The sequence below is a fragment of the Protomyctophum bolini genome (genome assembly GCF_963924005.1).
Source record: "Protomyctophum bolini genome assembly, chromosome: 12".
NCBI lineage: Eukaryota > Metazoa > Chordata > Actinopteri > Myctophiformes > Myctophidae > Protomyctophum > Protomyctophum bolini.
The window spans coordinates 5191140-5209681 of NC_137873.1; the positions used below are offsets into that span (position 1 = coordinate 5191140).

General features: G+C 40.7%; 1 long non-coding RNA gene across 1 annotated transcript; it reads right to left on the reverse strand.

Moving 5' to 3' along the window:
- Window positions 1–17451: 17451 nt before the first annotated feature.
- LOC308325589 lies at window positions 17452–18149 on the reverse strand. Its single transcript, XR_013965044.1, has 3 exons — window positions 18061–18149; window positions 17902–17971; window positions 17452–17571 (listed from the first exon to the last, which is right to left on the reverse strand). It is a non-coding gene; the product is annotated as an uncharacterized lncRNA (long non-coding RNA).
- Window positions 18150–18542: the final 393 nt, after the last annotated feature.

An 18542-nucleotide genomic window follows, 5' to 3' on the forward strand; every position in this document is an offset into this window, starting at 1 on the left:
CGGGGGGTCCGCGGGGGTCCGCGAAGGGGTCCCCGGGCGTATCGGGAATCTCGTTGCGACCGGGCCGCCCTCGGGGACTCAGCCCCGTGCCCGGGTGGGGGTCCGCGGGGGTCCGCAGGGGGTCGCGAAGGGGTCCCCGGGCGTATCTCGGCCGTCTCTGGTCCGAAAGAAAGAAAGAAAGAATGAAAGAATAAATAAATAAATAATGAATTAAATAATGAATTAAATAATGAATGAATGAATGAAGGAATGAATGAATGAATGAATGAATGAATGAATGAATAAATGAATAAATGAATAAATGAATAAATAAATGAATAAATGAATAAATGAATAAAGAAAGAAAGAAAGAAAGAAAGAGAAAGAAAGAAAGAAAGAAAGAATAATTAAATAATGAATGAATGAATGAATGAATGAATGAATAAATGAATAAATGAATAAATAAATGAATAAATTAATAAATTAATAAAGAAAGAAAGAAAGAAAGAAAGAGAAAGAAAGAAAGAAAGAAAGAAAGAATAAATAAATAAATAATGAATTAAATAATGAATGAATGAATGAATGAATGAATGAATGAATAAATGAATAAAAAAATTAATAAATGAATAAATAATGAATTAAAGAATGAATAAATGAATAAATGAATAAATGAATAAATGAATAAATGAATAAATGAATAAATTAATAAAGAAAGAAAGAAAGAAAGAAAGAAAGAATGAAAGAATAAAAAAATAAAAAAATAATGAATGAATGAATGAATGAATGAATGAATGAATGAATGAATGAATGAATAAATGAATAAATAATGAATTAAAGAATGAATGAATGAATGAATGAATAAATGAATAAATGAATAAATGAATAAAAAATGAATAAATGAATAAATAATGAATTAAAGAATGAATAAATGAATAAATGAATAAATTAATAAATGAATAAATTAATAAATTAATAAAGAAAGAAAGCAAGAAAGAAAGAAAGAAAGAATGAAAGAATAAAAAAATAAAAAAATAATGAATGAATGAATGAATGAATGAATGAATGAATGAATGAATGAATGAATGAATAAATGAATAAATAATGAATTAAAGAATGAATAAATGAATAAATGAATAAATGAATAAATGAATAAATGAATAAAAAAATGAATAAATGAATAAATAATGAATTAAAGAATGAATAAATGAATAAATGAATAAATGAATAAATGAATAAATTAATAAAGAAAGAAAGAAAGAAAGAAAGAAAGAAAGAAAGAAAGAATGAAAGAATAAAAAAATAAAAAAATAATGAATGAATGAATGAATGAATGAATGAATAAATGAATAAATAATGAATTAAAGAATGAATGAATGAATGAATGAATAAATGAATAAATGAATAAATGAATAAATGAATAAATGAATAAATAAATGAATAAATGAATAAAGAAAGAAAGAGAAAGAAAGAAAGAAAGAAAGAAAGAAAGAATAAATAAATAAATAATGAATTAAAGAATGAATGAATGAATGAATGAATGAATGAATGAATAAATAATGAATTAAAGAATGAATAAATGAATAAATGAATAAAGAAAGAAAGAAAGAAAGAAAGAATAAATAAATAATGAATGAATGAATGAATGAATAAATAAATGAATAAATGAATAAATAATGAATTAAAGAATGAATAAATGAATAAATGAATAAATGAATAAATGAATAAAGAAAGAAAGAAAGAAAGAAAGAAAGAAAGAAAGAAAGAATAAAAAAATAATGAATTAAAGAATGAATGAATGAATGAATGAATAAATGAATAAATGAATAAATGAATAAATGAATAAATGAATAAATATATGAATAAATGAATAAATAAAGAATAAAAAAATAATGAATTAAAGAATGAAAAATGAATTAAAGAATGAATAAATGAATAAATGAATAAATTAATAAATGAATAAATAAAGAATAAATAAATAAATAAAGAATGAATTATATGAATATATATGAAATATATATATATATATATGAAATATATGAATATATGAATGAAAGAATGAATAAATGAATAAATGAATAAATGAATAAATAAATAAATAAATAATGAATTAAAGAATGAATAATGAATTAAATAATGAATAAATGAATAAATGAATAAATGAATAAATGAATAAATGAATAAAGAAAGAAAGAAAGAATAAATAAATAAATAATGAATTAAAGAATGAATGAATGAATGAATTAATAAATGAATAAATGAATAAATAATTAATTAAAGAATGAATAAATGAATAAATGAATAAATGAATAAATGAATAAAAAAAGAAAGAAAGAAAGAAAGAAAGAAAGAAAGAATGAAAGAATAAAAAAATAATGAATTAAAGAATGAATGAATGAATGAATGAATGAATAAATGAATAAATGAATAAATGAATAAATATATGAATAAATGAATAAATAAAGAATAAAAAAATAATGAATAATGAATTAAAGAATGAATAAATGAATAAATGAATAAATGAATAAATGAATAAATAAAGAATAAATAAATAATGAATTAAAGAATGAATAATGAATTAAAGAATGAATAAATGAATAAATGAATAAATGAATAAATGAATAAATGAATAAATGAATAAAAGAATAAAGAAAGAAAGAAAGAATAAATAAATAAATAATGAATTAAAGAATGAATGAATTAATGAATTAATAAATGAATAAATGAATAAATAATGAATTAAAGAATGAATAAATGAAAAAAGAAAGAAAGAAAGAAAGAATGAAAGAATAAATAAATAAATAAATAATGAATTAAAGAATGAATAATGAATTAAAGAATGAATAAATGAATAAATGAATAAATGAATAAATGAATAAAGAAAGAAAGAAAGAATAAATAAATAAATAATGAATTAAAGAATGAATGAATGAATTAATTAATAAATGAATAAATGAATTAAAGAATGAATAAATGAATAAATGAATAAATGAATAAATGAATAAATAAAGAATAAATAAATAAATAATGAATTAAAGAATGAATAATGAATTAAAGAATGAATAAATGAATAAATGAATAAATGAATAAATGAATAAATGAATAAATGAATAAATAAATAAATAAATAATGAATTAAACAAAATTAAAGAATGAATGAATGAAGAAAGAAAGAAAAAAAGAAAGAAAGAAAGAAAGAAAGAAAGAAAAGAATAAAGAAAGAAAGAAAGAAAATATTGATTGTCGGTGTGGTTTGTTTGTTTGTGGGTGTGGCTTGATTGATTGTGGGCGTGTTTTGTTTGTTTGTGGGTGTGGCTTGATTGTTTATGGGCGTGTCTTGATTGTTTGTGGGTGTGGCTTGATTGTTTGTGGGTGTGACTTGTTTGTTTGTGGGAGTGGCTTTGTTGTTTGTGGGTGTGGTTTGTTTGTTTGTGGGTGTGGCTTGATTGTTTGTGGGTGTGACTTGTTTGTTTGTGGGAGTGGCTTTGTTGTTTGTGGGTGTGGTTTGTTTGTTTGTGGGTGTGGCTTGTTTGTTTGTGGGTGTGGCGTTTGCGGGTGTGGCTTGATTGTTTGTGGGTGTGGCTTGTTTGTGGGTGTGGCTTGTTTGTTTGTGGGTGTGGCTTGTTTTTTGTGGGTGTGGCTTGATTGTTTGTGGGTGTGGCTTGATTGTTTGTGGGTGTGGTTTGTTTGTGGGCGTGGCTTGATTGTTTGTGGGAGTGGCTTTATTGTTTGTGGGTGTGGTTTGTTTGTGGGTGTGGCTTAATTGTTTGTGGGCGTGGCGTGATTGTTTGTGGGAGTGGCTTTATTGTTTGTGGGTGTGGTTTGTTTGTTTGTGGGTGTGGCTTGTTTGTTTGTGGGTGTGGCGTTTGCGGGTGTGGCTTGATTGTTTGTGGGTGTGGCTTGTTTGTTTGTGGGTGTGGCGTTTGCGGGTGTGGCTTGATTGTTTGTGGGTGTGGCTTGATTGTTTGTGGGTGTGGCGTTTGCGGGTGTGGCTTGATTGTTTGTGGGTGTGGCTTGTTTTTTGTGGGTGTGGCTTGATTGTTTGTGGGTGTGGCTTGATTGTTTGTGGGTGTGGCTTGATTGTTTGTGGGCGTGTCTTGTTTTTTGTGGGTGTGGCTTGATTGTTTGTGGGTGTGGCTTGATTGTTTGTGGGTGTGGCTTGATTGTTTGTGGGTGTGGTTTGTTTGTGGGCGTGGCTTGATTGTTTGTGGGAGTGGCTTTATTGTTTGTGGGTGTGGTTTGTTTGTGGGTGTGGCTTAATTGTTTGTGGGCGTGGCGTGATTGTTTGTGGGAGTGGCTTTATTGTTTGTGGGTGTGGTTTGTTTGTTTGTGGGTGTGGCTTGTTTGTTTGTGGGTGTGGCGTTTGCGGGTGTGGCTTGATTGTTTGTGGGTGTGGCTTGTTTGTTTGTGGGTGTGGCGTTTGCGGGTGTGGCTTGATTGTTTGTGGGTGTGGCTTGATTGTTTGTGGGTGTGGCGTTTGCGGGTGTGGCTTGATTGTTTGTGGGTGTGGCTTGTTTTTTGCGGGTGTGGCTTGATTGTTTGTGGGTGTGGCTTGATTGTTTGTGGGCGTGTCTTGATTGTTTGTGGGTGTGGCTTGATTGTTTGTGGGTGTGGCTTAATTGTTTGTGGGTGTGGTTTGTTTGTGGGCGTGGCTTGATTGTTTGTGGGAGTGGCTTTATTGTTTGTGGGTGTGGTTTGTTTGTTTGTGGGTGTGGCTTGTTTGTTTGTGGGTGTGGCTTGATTGTTTGTGGGTGTGACTTGCTTGTTTGTGGGAGTGGCTTTGTTGTTTGTGGGTGTGGCTTGATTGTTTGTGGGCGTGTCTTGATTGTTTGTGGGTGTGGCTTGATTGTTTGTGGGTGTGGCTTGATTGTTTGTGGGCGTGTCTTGATTGTTTGTGGGAGTGGCTTGTTTGTGGGTGTGGCTTAATTGTTTGTGGGTGTGGCTTGATTGTTTGTGGGTGTGGCTTGATTGTTTGTGGGTGTGGTTTGTTTGTTTGTGGGCGTGTCTTGATTGTGGGCGTATCATGTTTGTTTGTGGGAGTGGCTTGTTTGTGGGTGTGGCTTGATTGTTTGTGGGAGTGGCTTGATTGTTTGTGGGTGTGGCTTAATTGTTTGTGGGTGTGGTTTGTTTGTGGGCGTGGCTTGATTGTTTGTGGGAGTGGCTTTATTGTTTGTGGGTGTGGTTTGTTTGTTTGTGGGTGTGGCTTGTTTGTTTGTGGGTGTGGCTTGATTGTTTGTGGGTGTGACTTGTTTGTTTGTGGGAGTGGCTTTGTTGTTTGTGGGTGTGGCTTGATTGTTTGTGGGTGTGGCGTTTGCGGGTGTGGCTTGATTGTTTGTGGGTGTGGCTTGTTTTTTGTGGGTGTGGCTTGATTGTTTGTGGGTGTGGCTTGATTGTTTGTGGGCGTGTCTTGATTGTTTGTGGGTGTGGCTTGATTGTTTGTGGGTGTGGCTTAATTGTTTGTGGGTGTGGTTTGTTTGTTTGTGGGTGTGGCTTGTTTGTTTGTGGGTGTGGCTTGATTGTTTGTGGGTGTGACTTGTTTGTTTGTGGGAGTGGCTTTGTTGTTTGTGGGTGTGGCTTGATTGTTTGTGGGCGTGACTTGATTGTTTGTGGGTGTGGCTTGATTGTTTGTGGGTGTGGCTTGATTGTTTGTGGGCGTGTCTTGATTGTTTGTGGGAGTGGCTTGTTTGTGGGTGTGGCTTAATTGTTTGTGGGTGTGGCTTGATTGTTTGTGGGTGTGGCTTGATTGTTTGTGGGTGTGGTTTGTTTGTTTGTGGGCGTGTCTTGATTGTGGGCGTATCATGTTTGTTTGTGGGAGTGGCTTGTTTGTGGGTGTGGCTTGATTGTTTGTGGGAGTGGCTTGATTGTTTGTGGGTGTGGCTTGATTGTTTGTGGGTGTGGTTTGTTTGTGGGCGTGGCTTGATTGTTTGTGGGAGTGGCTTTATTGTTTGTGGGTGTGGTTTGTTTGTTTGTGGGTGTGGCTTGTTTGTTTGTGGGTGTGGCTTGATTGTTTGTGGGTGTGACTTGTTTGTTTGTGGGAGTGGCTTTGTTGTTTGTGGGTGTGGCTTGATTGTTTGTGGGCGTGTCTTGATTGTTTGTGGGAGTGGCTTTATTGTTTGTGGGTGTGGCTTGTTTGTTTGTGGGCGTAGCATGTTTGTTTGTGGGAGTGGCTTGTTTGTTTGTGGGTGTGGCTTGATTGTTTGTGGGTGTGGCTTGATTGTTTGTGGGCGTGTCTTGATTGTTTGTGGGTGTGGCTTTGTTGTTTGTGGGTGTGGCTTTATTGTTTGTGGGTGTGGCTTGTTTGTTTGTGGGTGTGGCTCTATTGTTTGCCCACAAATAAACAATCCACAAACAAGCCACACCCACAAACAAGCCACCCCCACAAACAATCAAGCCACACCCACAAACAAGCCACACCCACAATCAAGACACGCCCACAAACAAACAAACCACACCCACAAACAAACAAGCCACACCCACAAACAAGCCACTCCCACAAACAAACATGCTACGCACACAAACAAACAAGCCACACCCACAATCAAACAAGCCACACCCACAAACAAGCCACTCCCACAAACAAACATGCTACGCACACAAACAAACAAGCCACACCCACAAACAAACAAGCCACACCCACAAACAAGCCACTCCCACAAACAAACATGCTACGCACACAATCAAGACACGCCCACAAACAAACAAGCCACACCCACAAACAATCAAGCCACTCCCACAAACAATCAAGCCACTCCCACAAACAATCAAGCCACACCCACAAACAAGCAACTCCCACAAACAAACAAGCCACACCCACAATCAAACAAGCCACACCCACAAACAATCAAGCCACACCCACAATCAAGACACGCCCACAAACAAACAAGCCACACCCACAAACAATCAAGCCACTCCCACACAAACAATAAAGCCACACCCACAAACAAACAAGCCACACCCACAAACAAGCCACTCCCACAAACAAACATGCTACGCCCACAAACAAACAAGCCACACCCACAAACAATCAAGCCACTCCCACAAACAATCAAGCCACACCCACAAACAAGCAACTCCCACAAACAAACATGCTATGCCCACAATCAAGACACGCCCACAAACAAACAAGCCACACCCACAAACAAGCCACTCCCACAAACAAACATGCTACGCCCACAAACAAACAAGCCACACCCACAAACAATCAAGCCACTCCCACAAACAATCAAGCCACACCCACAAACAAGCCACTCCCACAAACAAACATGCTACACCCACAAACAAGCAACTCCCACAAACAAACATGCTACGCCCACAATCAAGACACGCCCACAAACAAACAAGCCACACCCACAAACAATCAAGCCACTCCCACAAACAATCAGCCACACCCACAAACAAGCAACTCCCACAAACAAACAAGCCACACCCACAAACAAACAAGCCACACCCACAAACAAGCCACTCCCACAAACAAACATGCTACGCACACAAACAAACAAGCCACACCCACAATCAAACAAGCCACACCCACAAAGAATCAAGCCACACCCACAATCAAGACACGCCCACAAACAAACAAGCCACACCCACAAACAATCAAGCCACTCCCACACAAACAATAAAGCCACACCCACAAACAAACAAGCCACACCCACAAACAAGCCACTCCCACAAACAAACATGCTACGCCCACAAACAAACAAGCCACACCCACAAACAATCAAGCCACTCCCACAAACAATCAAGCCACACCCACAAACAAGCAACTCCCACAAACAAACATGCTACGCCCACAATCAAGACACGCCCACAAACAAACAAACCACACCCACAAACAATAAAGCCACACCCACAAACAAGCCACTCCCACAAACAAACATGCTACGCCCACAAACAAACAAGCCACACCCACAAACAAGCCACTCCCACAAACAAACATGCTACGCACACAAACAAACAAGCCACACCCACAATCAAACAAGCCACACCCACAAACAATCAAGCCACACCCACAATCAAGCCACGCCCACAAACAAGCCACTCCCACAAACAAACATGCTACGCCCACAAACAAACAAGCCACACACACAAACAAGCCACTCCCACAAACAAACATGCTACGCACACAAACAAACAAGCCACACCCACAATCAAACAAGCCACACCCACAAACAATCAAGCCACACCCACAATCAAGACACGCCCACAAACAAACAAGCCACACCCACAAACAATCAAGCCACTCCCACACAAACAATAAAGCCACACCCACAAACAAACAAGCCACACCCACAAACAAGCCACTCCCACAAACAAACATGCTACGCCCACAAACAAACAAGCCACACCCACAAACAATCAAGCCACTCCCACAAACAATCAAGCCACACCCACAAACAAGCAACTCCCACAAACAAACATGCTACGCCCACAATCAAGACACGCCCACAAACAAACAAACCACACCCACAAACAATAAAGCCACACCCACAAACAAGCCACTCCCACAAACAAACATGCTACGCCCACAAACAAACAAGCCACACCCACAAACAAGCCACTCCCACAAACAAACATGCTACGCACACAAACAAACAAGCCACACCCACAATCAAACAAGCCACACCCACAAACAATCAAGCCACACCCACAATCAAGACACGCCCACAAACAAACAAGCCACACCCACAAACAAGCCACTCCCACAAACAAACATGCTACGCACACAAACAAACAAGCCACACCCACAATCAATCAAGCCACACCCACAAACAATCAAGCCACACCCACAAACAAGCCACTCCCACAAACAAACATGCTACGCCCACAAACAAACAAGCCACACCCACAAACAATCAAGCCACACCCACAAACAATCAAGCCACACCCACAAACAAGACCCGCCCACAAACAAACAAGCCACACCCACAAACAATCAAGCCACTCCCACAAACAATCAAGCCACACCCACAAACAAGCAACTCCCACAAACAAACAAGCCACACCCACAATCAAACAAGCCACACCCACAAACAATCAAGCCACACCCACAATCAAGACACGCCCACAAACAAACAAGCCACACCCACAAACAATCAAGCCACTCCCACAAACAATCAGCCACACCCACAAACAAGCAACTCCCACAAACAAACAAGCCACACCCACAAACAAACAAGCCACACCCACAAACAAGCCACTCCCACAAACAAACATGCTACGCACACAAACAAACAAGCCACACCCACAATCAAACAAGCCACACCCACAAACAATCAAGCCACACCCACAATCAAGACACGCCCACAAACAAACAAGCCACACCCACAAACAATCAAGCCACTCCCACACAAACAATAAAGCCACACCCACAAACAAACAAGCCACACCCACAAACAAGCCACTCCCACAAACAAACATGCTACGCCCACAAACAAACAAGCCACACCCACAAACAATCAAGCCACTCCCACAAACAATCAAGCCACACCCACAAACAAGCAACTCCCACAAACAAACATGCTACGCCCACAATCAAGACACGCCCACAAACAAACAAACCACACCCACAAACAATAAAGCCACACCCACAAACAAGCCACTCCCACAAACAAACATGCTACGCCCACAAACAAACAAGCCACACCCACAAACAAGCCACTCCCACAAACAAACATGCTACGCACACAAACAAACAAGCCACACCCACAATCAAACAAGCCACACCCACAAACAATCAAGCCACACCCACAATCAAGCCACGCCCACAAACAAGCCACTCCCACAAACAAACATGCTACGCCCACAAACAAACAAGCCACACACACAAACAAGCCACTCCCACAAACAAACATGCTACGCACACAAACAAACAAGCCACACCCACAATCAAACAAGCCACACCCACAAACAATCAAGCCACACCCACAATCAAGACACGCCCACAAACAAACAAGCCACACCCACAAACAATCAAGCCACTCCCACACAAACAATAAAGCCACACCCACAAACAAACAAGCCACACCCACAAACAAGCCACTCCCACAAACAAACATGCTACGCCCACAAACAAACAAGCCACACCCACAAACAATCAAGCCACTCCCACAAACAATCAAGCCACACCCACAAACAATCAAGCCACTCCCACACAAACAATAAAGCCACACCCACAAACAAACAAGCCACACCCACAAACAAGCCACTCCCACAAACAAGCATGCTACGCCCACAATCAAGACACGCCCACAAACAAACAAGCCACACCCACAAACAATCAAGCCACACCCACAAACAAGCCACACCCACAAACAAGCCACTCCCACAAACAAACATGCTACGCACACAAACAAACAAGCCACACCCACAAACAATCAAGCCACACCCACAAACAAGCAACTCCCACAAACAAACATGCTACGCCCACAATCAAGACACGCCCACAAACAAACAAGCCACACCCACAAACAAACCACTCCCACAAACAAACATGCTACGCACACAAACAAACAAGCCACACCCACAATCAAACAAGCCACACCCACAAACAATCAAGCCACACCCACAATCAAGACACGCCCACAAACAAGCCACTCCCACAAACAAACATGCTACGCCCACAAACAAACAAGCCACACCCACAAACAAGCCACTCCCACAAACAAACATGCTACGCACACAAACAAACAAGCCACACCCACAATCAAACAAGCCACACCCACAAACAATCAAGCCACACCCACAATCAAGACACGCCCACAAACAAACAAGCCACACCCACAATCAAACAAGCCACACCCACAATTAATCAAGCCACACCCACAATCAAGACACGCCCACAAACAAACAAGCCACACCCACAAACAATCAAGCCACTCCCACACAAACAATAAAGCCACACCCACAAACAAACAAGCCACACCCACAAACAAGCCACTCCCACAAACAAACATGCTACGCACACAAACAAACAAGCCACACCCACAAACAATCAAGCCACACCCACAAACAATCAAGCCACACCCACAAACAAGCAACTCCCACAAACAAACATGCTACGCCCACAAACAATCAAGCCACACCCACAAACAATCAAGCCACACCCACAAACAAGCAACTCCCACAAACAAACATGCTACGCCCACAAACAAACAAGCCACACCCACAAACAATCAAGCCACACCCACAAACAATCAAGCCACACCCACAAACAAGCCACTCCCACAAACAAACATGCTACGCCCACAAACAAACAAGCCACACCCACAAACAATCAAGCCACACCCACAAACAATCAAGCCACACCCACAAACAAGCAACTCCCACAAACAAACATGCTACGCCCACAATCAAGACACGCCCACAAACAAACAAGCCACACCCACAAACAATCAAGCCACACCCACAAACAAGCCACTCCCACAAACAAACATGCTACGCCCACAATCAAGACACGCCCACAAACAAACAAACCACACCCACAAACAATAAAGCCACTAACCCTAACCCTAACCCTAACCCTAACCCACAAACAATCAAGTCACGCCCACAAACAAACAAACCACACCCACAAACAAACCACGCCAATCACGCCTATGAAATACAGCGTAGGACGTAGCGTGGGACGTAGGTCTCTACAGCGTAGGACGTAGGTCTCTACAGCGTAGGACGTAGGTCTCTACAGCGTAGGACGTAGGTCTCTAAAGCGTAGGACGTAACGTAGGTCTCTAAAGCGCAGGACGTAACGCAGGACGTAGGTCTCTACAGCGTAGGACGTAAGTCTCTAAAGCGTAGGACGTAACGCAGGACGTAGGTCTCTACAGCGTAGGACGTAACGTAGGTCTCTAAAGCGTAGGATGTAGGTCTCTAAAGCGTAGGACGTAGGTCTCTACAGCGTAGGACGTAGGTCTCTAAAGCGTAGGACGTAACGCAGGATGTAGGTCTCTACAGCGTAGGACGTAAGTCTCTAAAGCGTAGGACGTAACGCAGGACGTAGGTCTCTACAGCGTAGGACGTAACGTAGGTCTCTAAAGCGTAGGATGTAGGTCTCTAAAGCGTAGGACGTAGGTCTCTACAGCGTAGGACGTAGGTCTCTAAAGCGTAGGACATAACGTAAGTCTCTAAAGCGCAGGACGTAGCGTAGGACGTAGATCTCTAAAACGTAGGACGTAACGTAGGACGTAACGTAGGACGTAGGTCTCTAAAGCGTAGGACGTAGGTCTCTAAAGCGTAGGACGTAGTCTCTACAGCGTAGGACGTAACGCAGGACGTAGGTCTCTACAGCGTAGGACGTAACGTAGGTCTCTAAAGCGTAGGACGTAGGTCTCTACAGCGTAGGACGTAGATCTCTAAAGCGTAGGACGTAAGTCTCTAAAGCGTAGGACGTAACGCAGGACGTAGGTCTCTACAGCGTAGGACGTAATGTAGGTCTCTAAAGCGTAGGACGTAGGTCTCTAAAGCGTAGGACGTAGGTCTCTACAGCGTAGGACGTAACGCAGGACGTAGGTCTCTACAGCGTAGGACGTAACGTAGGTCTCTAAAGCGTAGGACGTAGGTCTCTACAGCGTAGGACGTAGGTCTCTCAAGCGTGGGACGTAACGCAGGACGTAGGTCTCTACAGCGTAGGACGTAGATCTCTAAAGCGTAGGACGTAACGTAGGTCTCTAAAGCGTAGGACGTAGGTCTCTAAAGCGTAGGACGTAGGTCTCTACAGCGTAGGACGTAAGTCTCTAAAGCGTAGGACGTAACGCATGACGTAGGTCTCTACAGCGTAGGACGTAATGTAGGTCTCTAAAGCGTAGGACGTAGGTCTCTAAAGCGTAGGACGTAGGTCTCTACAGCGTAGGACGTAACGCAGGACGTAGGTCTCTACAGCGTAGGACGTAACGTAGGTCTCTAAAGCGTAGGACGTAGGTCTCTACAGCGTAGGACGTAGGTCTCTAAAGCGTAGGACGTAGGTCTCTACAGCGTAGGACGTAGATCTCTACAGCGTAGGACGTAACGTAGATCTCTAAAGCGTAGGACGTAAGTCTCTAAAGCGTAGGACGTAACGCAGGACGTAGGTCTCTACAGCGTAGGACGTAATGTAGGTCTCTAAAGCGTAGGACGTAGGTCTCTAAAGCGTAGGACGTAGGTCTCTAAAGCGTAGGACGTAGGTCTCTAAAGCGTAGGACGTAGGTCTCTACTGCGTAGGACGTAACGCAGGACGTAGGTCTCTACAGCGTAGGACGTAACGTAGGTCTCTAAAGCGTAGGACGTAGGTCTCTACAGCATAGGACGTAGATCTCTAAAGCGTAGGACGTAACGCAGGACGTAGGTCTCTACAGCGTAGGACGTAATGTAGGTCTCTAAAGCGTAGGACGTAGGTCTCTAAAGCGTAGGACGTAGGTCTCTAAAGCGTAGGACGTAGGCCTCTACAGCGTAGGACGTAACGCAGGACGTAGGTCTCTACAGCGTAGGACGTAACGTAGGTCTCTAAAGCGTAGGACGTAGGTCTCTACAGCGTAGGACGTAGGTCTCTAAAGCGTAGGACGTAGGTCTCTACAGCGTAGGACGTAGATCTCTACAGCGTAGGACGTAACGCAGGACGTAGGTCTCTAAAGCGTAGGACGTAACGTAGATCTCTAAAGCGTAGGACGTAAGTCTCTAAAGTGTAGGACGTAACGCAGGACGTAGGTCTCTACAGCGTAGGACGTAATGTAGGTCTCTAAAGCGTAGGACGTAGGTCTCTAAAGCGTAGGACGTAGGTCTCTACAGCATAGGACGTAGATCTCTAAAGCGTAGGACGTAACGCAGGACGTAGGTCTCTACAGCGTAGGACGTAATGTAGGTCTCTAAAGCGTAGGACGTAGGTCTCTAAAGCGTAGGACGTAGGTCTCTAAAGCGTAGGACGTAGGTCTCTACAGCGTAGGACGTAACGCAGGACGTAGGTCTCTACAGCGTAGGACGTAACGTAGGTCTCTAAAGCGTAGGACGTAGGTCTCTACAGCGTAGGACGTAGGTCTCTAAAGCGTAGGACGTAGGTCTCTACAGCGTAGGACGTAGATCTCTACAGCGTAGGACGTAACGCAGGACGTAGGTCTCTAAAGCGTAGGACGTAACGTAGATCTCTAAAGCGTAGGACGTAAGTCTCTAAAGCGTAGGACGTAACGCAGGACGTAGGTCTCTACAGCGTAGGACGTAATGTAGGTCTCTAAAGCGTAGGACGTAGGTCTCTAAAGCGTAGGACGTCGTAGGTCTCTAAAGCGTAGGACGTAGGTCTCTACAGCGTAGGACGTAACGCAGGACGTAGGTCTCTACAGCGTAGGACGTAACGTAGGTCTCTAAAGCGTAGGACGTAAGTCTCTAAAGCGTAGGACGTAACGCAGGACGTAGGTCTCTACAGCGTAGGACGTAATGTAGGTCTCTAAAGCGTAGGACGTAGGTCTCTAAAGCGTAGGACGTAGGTCTCTACAGCGTAGGACGTAACGCAGGACGTAGGTCTCTACAGCGTAGGACGTAACGTAGGTCTCTAAAGCGTAGGACGTAGGTCTCTAAAGCGTAGGACGTAGATCTCTAAAGCATAGGACGTAAGTCTCTAAAGCGTAGGACGTAACGCAGGACGTAGGTCTCTACAGCGTAGGACGTAACGTAGGTCTCTAAAGCGTAGGACGTAGGTCTCTAAAGCGTAGGACGTAGGTCTCTACAGCGTAGGACGTAACGCAGGACGTAGGTCTCTACAGCGTAGGACGTAACGTAGGTCTCTACAGCGTAGGACGTAGGTCTCTCAAGCGTAGGACGTAACGCAGGACGTAGGTCTCTACAGCGTAATAACGTTTGAACTGGGGACCCTGACAAGAACTTGGGATGCATTCCCTTTTGCTTGACTCCCGGTTCCACAGGAATAGGCCTATTTATATAGTGAAATAACCATCCATCATTTCCCATTTTTGTCTTGATCAGTGTTTGAACATGAAGTTTTATAGTAGGCTATTCTTCAATAGTATGCATTGCAATTATTTGAAAACCGTGTATTCATATTTGATGGCGTGCATGGTAAATAATTGGATGGCCAAAACACATTTATGTTTTATGTTTTACTTTTGGCTGTCTGCCACTGTAAGAGATTTCACTGTACTATTACAGTAAATTACTGGCAGCACTGACGCCCGCAATTTACTGTTATTTTACAGTACATCTACTGTAATTCATTTTACAGTAGATAAGCGTAGGACGTAAGTCTCTAAAGCTGTATATAACTGTAAATTAAATGTGGGCCTATGGTAATTTAACAGCATACCGTTTTTTAATTACAGTACATAACTGTAAATTAAATGTGGGTTCATGGTAATTAAACAGCATACTTTTTTTTCAATTACAGTATATAACTGTAAATTAAATGTCTGTTCATGGTAATTTAACAGCATATCATCTGTTCAATTACAGTATATAACTTTAAATTAAATGTGGGTTCATGGTAATTTAACAGCATACAGTATTTTGAAATGCAGTAAAAATACAGTATAACTATGGGTTTTACTGTCATTTTACAGTATGTTCCAGTATGCATGTTTTCAATAAAATGTAATAAAAATTAAATTATTGATATACAACTAATACAAAACACACAGGTATAGATATTCAACACAGTTGGTTTATTATTAAAGCTGCTATTCAACAATAGTCTCCATTAAAACTTTTTTCTATTATTTTAAATGCAATCAATAATAAATGACAGACTGACTGACAGACTCATGCATGGGTAGACAATGAGCAAACAGTCTCAATTAACCCCCAAAAAAAACAATAAATAAAAGATAAACAGTTTAAATTAACAAACTGTCATTTAAAATCCTGAATGACAGGACATGGCAAAAACGGCATCTGCATTATAATGCAATATTAATACAGCAGCATCAATAAGAATATTTTAACAGCATTGTATCAGTCTAGCCAACATGCAAAATACTTAACATGAGGTAACAGCATCATCTGCGTCATACGCAATATTAATATGCAGCATCAATACAATCATTTTAACAGCAGTGCATCACAGTTGAAGTGCAAATACTTAACATGAAAGGGAGACATTGGGAAGCGATGGAGAAAGGAAGAGGCCTTGGCTTGGTTTGGTTTGCATCGCGTGGCTCAATCAGGAGTGCCTGTAAAAAAATATATATATATATTGAGCAAAACAATGTAGCTGCTAAATACATTTAAAAAGGTTCAAAATGAAAAACTTTGAAAGGAGGTATATAATAGAGGTTGCACACCAGTAGTGTAGAGTTACAGACAATGTTGCAGTCAGGTAACAAGTGCCAACCTATAGATCTAAAAGGGCCATTCATCTGGTTTTAAAAAGGCTATTGTGTATTCTGGTATACTTGTATATTCTAGAATGTCAAATTCCCAGCTCCTCAAGAGTGATGAGACTCACCTGCTGTTTGTGTGGGTGGTACACAGTAGGGGAGGTACACAATTTGGGTGTATATTGATAAATAATATTTTAAATATTTATAAAATGGATATTTTTCATTTAGAAGTGGTTTCCTCCCGGCAGCAGATATATATACAATATATCTGAGCTTGGATTACCTATGATGTTTACACCAGCAATAGATACCTTTGAATGAATTCCAGGGTTCTGGAGGCCTCGTCTTGGTACTTGAAGTTGAAAACACCAAAAACAGCAACTCCTGACCCGAATGCCCTCATAGATCACGTGTCCCTCAACACTGATCATCCACTGGCTGTTTGTCATGGACTCATTCCCTGTTAAATAGTAAATACAAGGTTTGAAATTAGATTGAGACTACAGAAGTATAAAAGTATAAAATAGCAGATCTACAAGCTTACAATGCATCACACTGTGGCGTTTTGTACTGTCAGTGTGTAGATTGCATATATGCATTAGAGGTTTGGTATAAAAAAAAGCCAAACAAACAACATTTTACACAACACTGATGATACTGCTGTGAAACAAGTCTATGAATCTACCTATAAAGGTTTAATCTGAAACACAATATTATTCAATGAAGTTTATGTAGTGTGCGTGGGTACCTGCATCTCTCTCAGCTACGGGTCCTTTGTTAGCCTGAAAATCATTGAAGAGCCCTAATCTTTACCATTACCACTGCTGTTGGGAGGAAACCTCATAACTCCATTTTTGAGGTTTAGTAGTAAAAAGTGCTTTGGACAAAAACTCTTAACTTCTTTGGACCCACAAAATGTCTGCTAAAGCAACTAACTCCACCACCTCTCCCCCTCTCATGGAAGTAATTGACATACAGTTACAACACCAACTTTGATGAGGCTGTATTGCTTTGTTTTAAAAATATAAGGTTTTCTTAATTTCCATTTCCTGGAAAATGAACATTTTGGAGTTATGAGGTTTCCTCCCGGCAGCAGAGATATATACAATATATCTGAGCTTGGATTACCTATGATGTTTACACCAGCAATAGATACCTTTGAATGAATTCCAGGGTTCTGGAGGCCTCGTCTTGGTACTTGAGGTTGAAAATGTAGAACACCGCAAACAGTGCAGCAACTCCTGACCCGAATGCCCTCACAGATCACGTGCCCCTCAACGCTGATCATCCACTGGCTGTATTTACTATTTACAGGGAATGAGTCCATGACAAACAGAGTTTGAAATTAGATTGAGACTACAGAAGTAGTTACTATCATGCACGTTCATTTGATTACATTTTAATATTTCTCAAAAACATGAAAAATGGCAGTTGCTTGGTTTGCAAGGTGGATCTGTAGAAGGGCAGGAAATACATATGGAACAGAAGACTCTCCCTACTTTTCATTTCAGTTTCAGTTGAGCAAGATGTATCTTCACTTAAAATACAATTAAGGCATGGCATCTTCACATGAAGGTTCTATGATTGCCTCATTTTACACAAAGGGCATTTTTTTTTTACACAAAAATACATACCAAGCAGAACAAGTCGAGGACTGGCTGGTAGGATGAATTGTCTCTCGACGTCAGCACTTGTGTTAGACCACTGAAAAGTTAAAATAAATTAGGACAAAAATAATAATGTTGTAGCATGTGTACAATCACAATATTGAACAATAATTGATCAATACTCACATTAGCCAAAATCAGCAGTCCATCTTGGCTTTCTCCTAAATGGGTTGTAAGAAGCTGAATTACAAGAGTCAAATCCCCATCCAAGCCCTGGGAAAAATTATACACTTTAAATGTTCTGTATGTTTGGAAATGTCTTTGACATCTGCAGGATGAACACACTTAAAAGAAGCATTGGGTGTGCAACTGTGGGTCCTCATGTGCCTCACGTTAACATATCAAAGCAAGAATATGTACACATATCACATGATATCATCTTGCTCACATATTGATGTTTCAGAAATTGTTAAAGTAGGTTAGATTTGCCAAAGTGGGCAAAGTAAGTTGTGTAGCTTGAGCAATGTTGCTAGCAGCTAGCAGATGTTTAAAACTTACAAATATAGACTGTAGGCAACTTGCTTACCTTAATATCAGTCTGATTTTCTTCTTAGATTATCAGTCTTCTTTCTGCTTCTTCTTTTGTTGTGTTGTTTTGTTAATTTGCT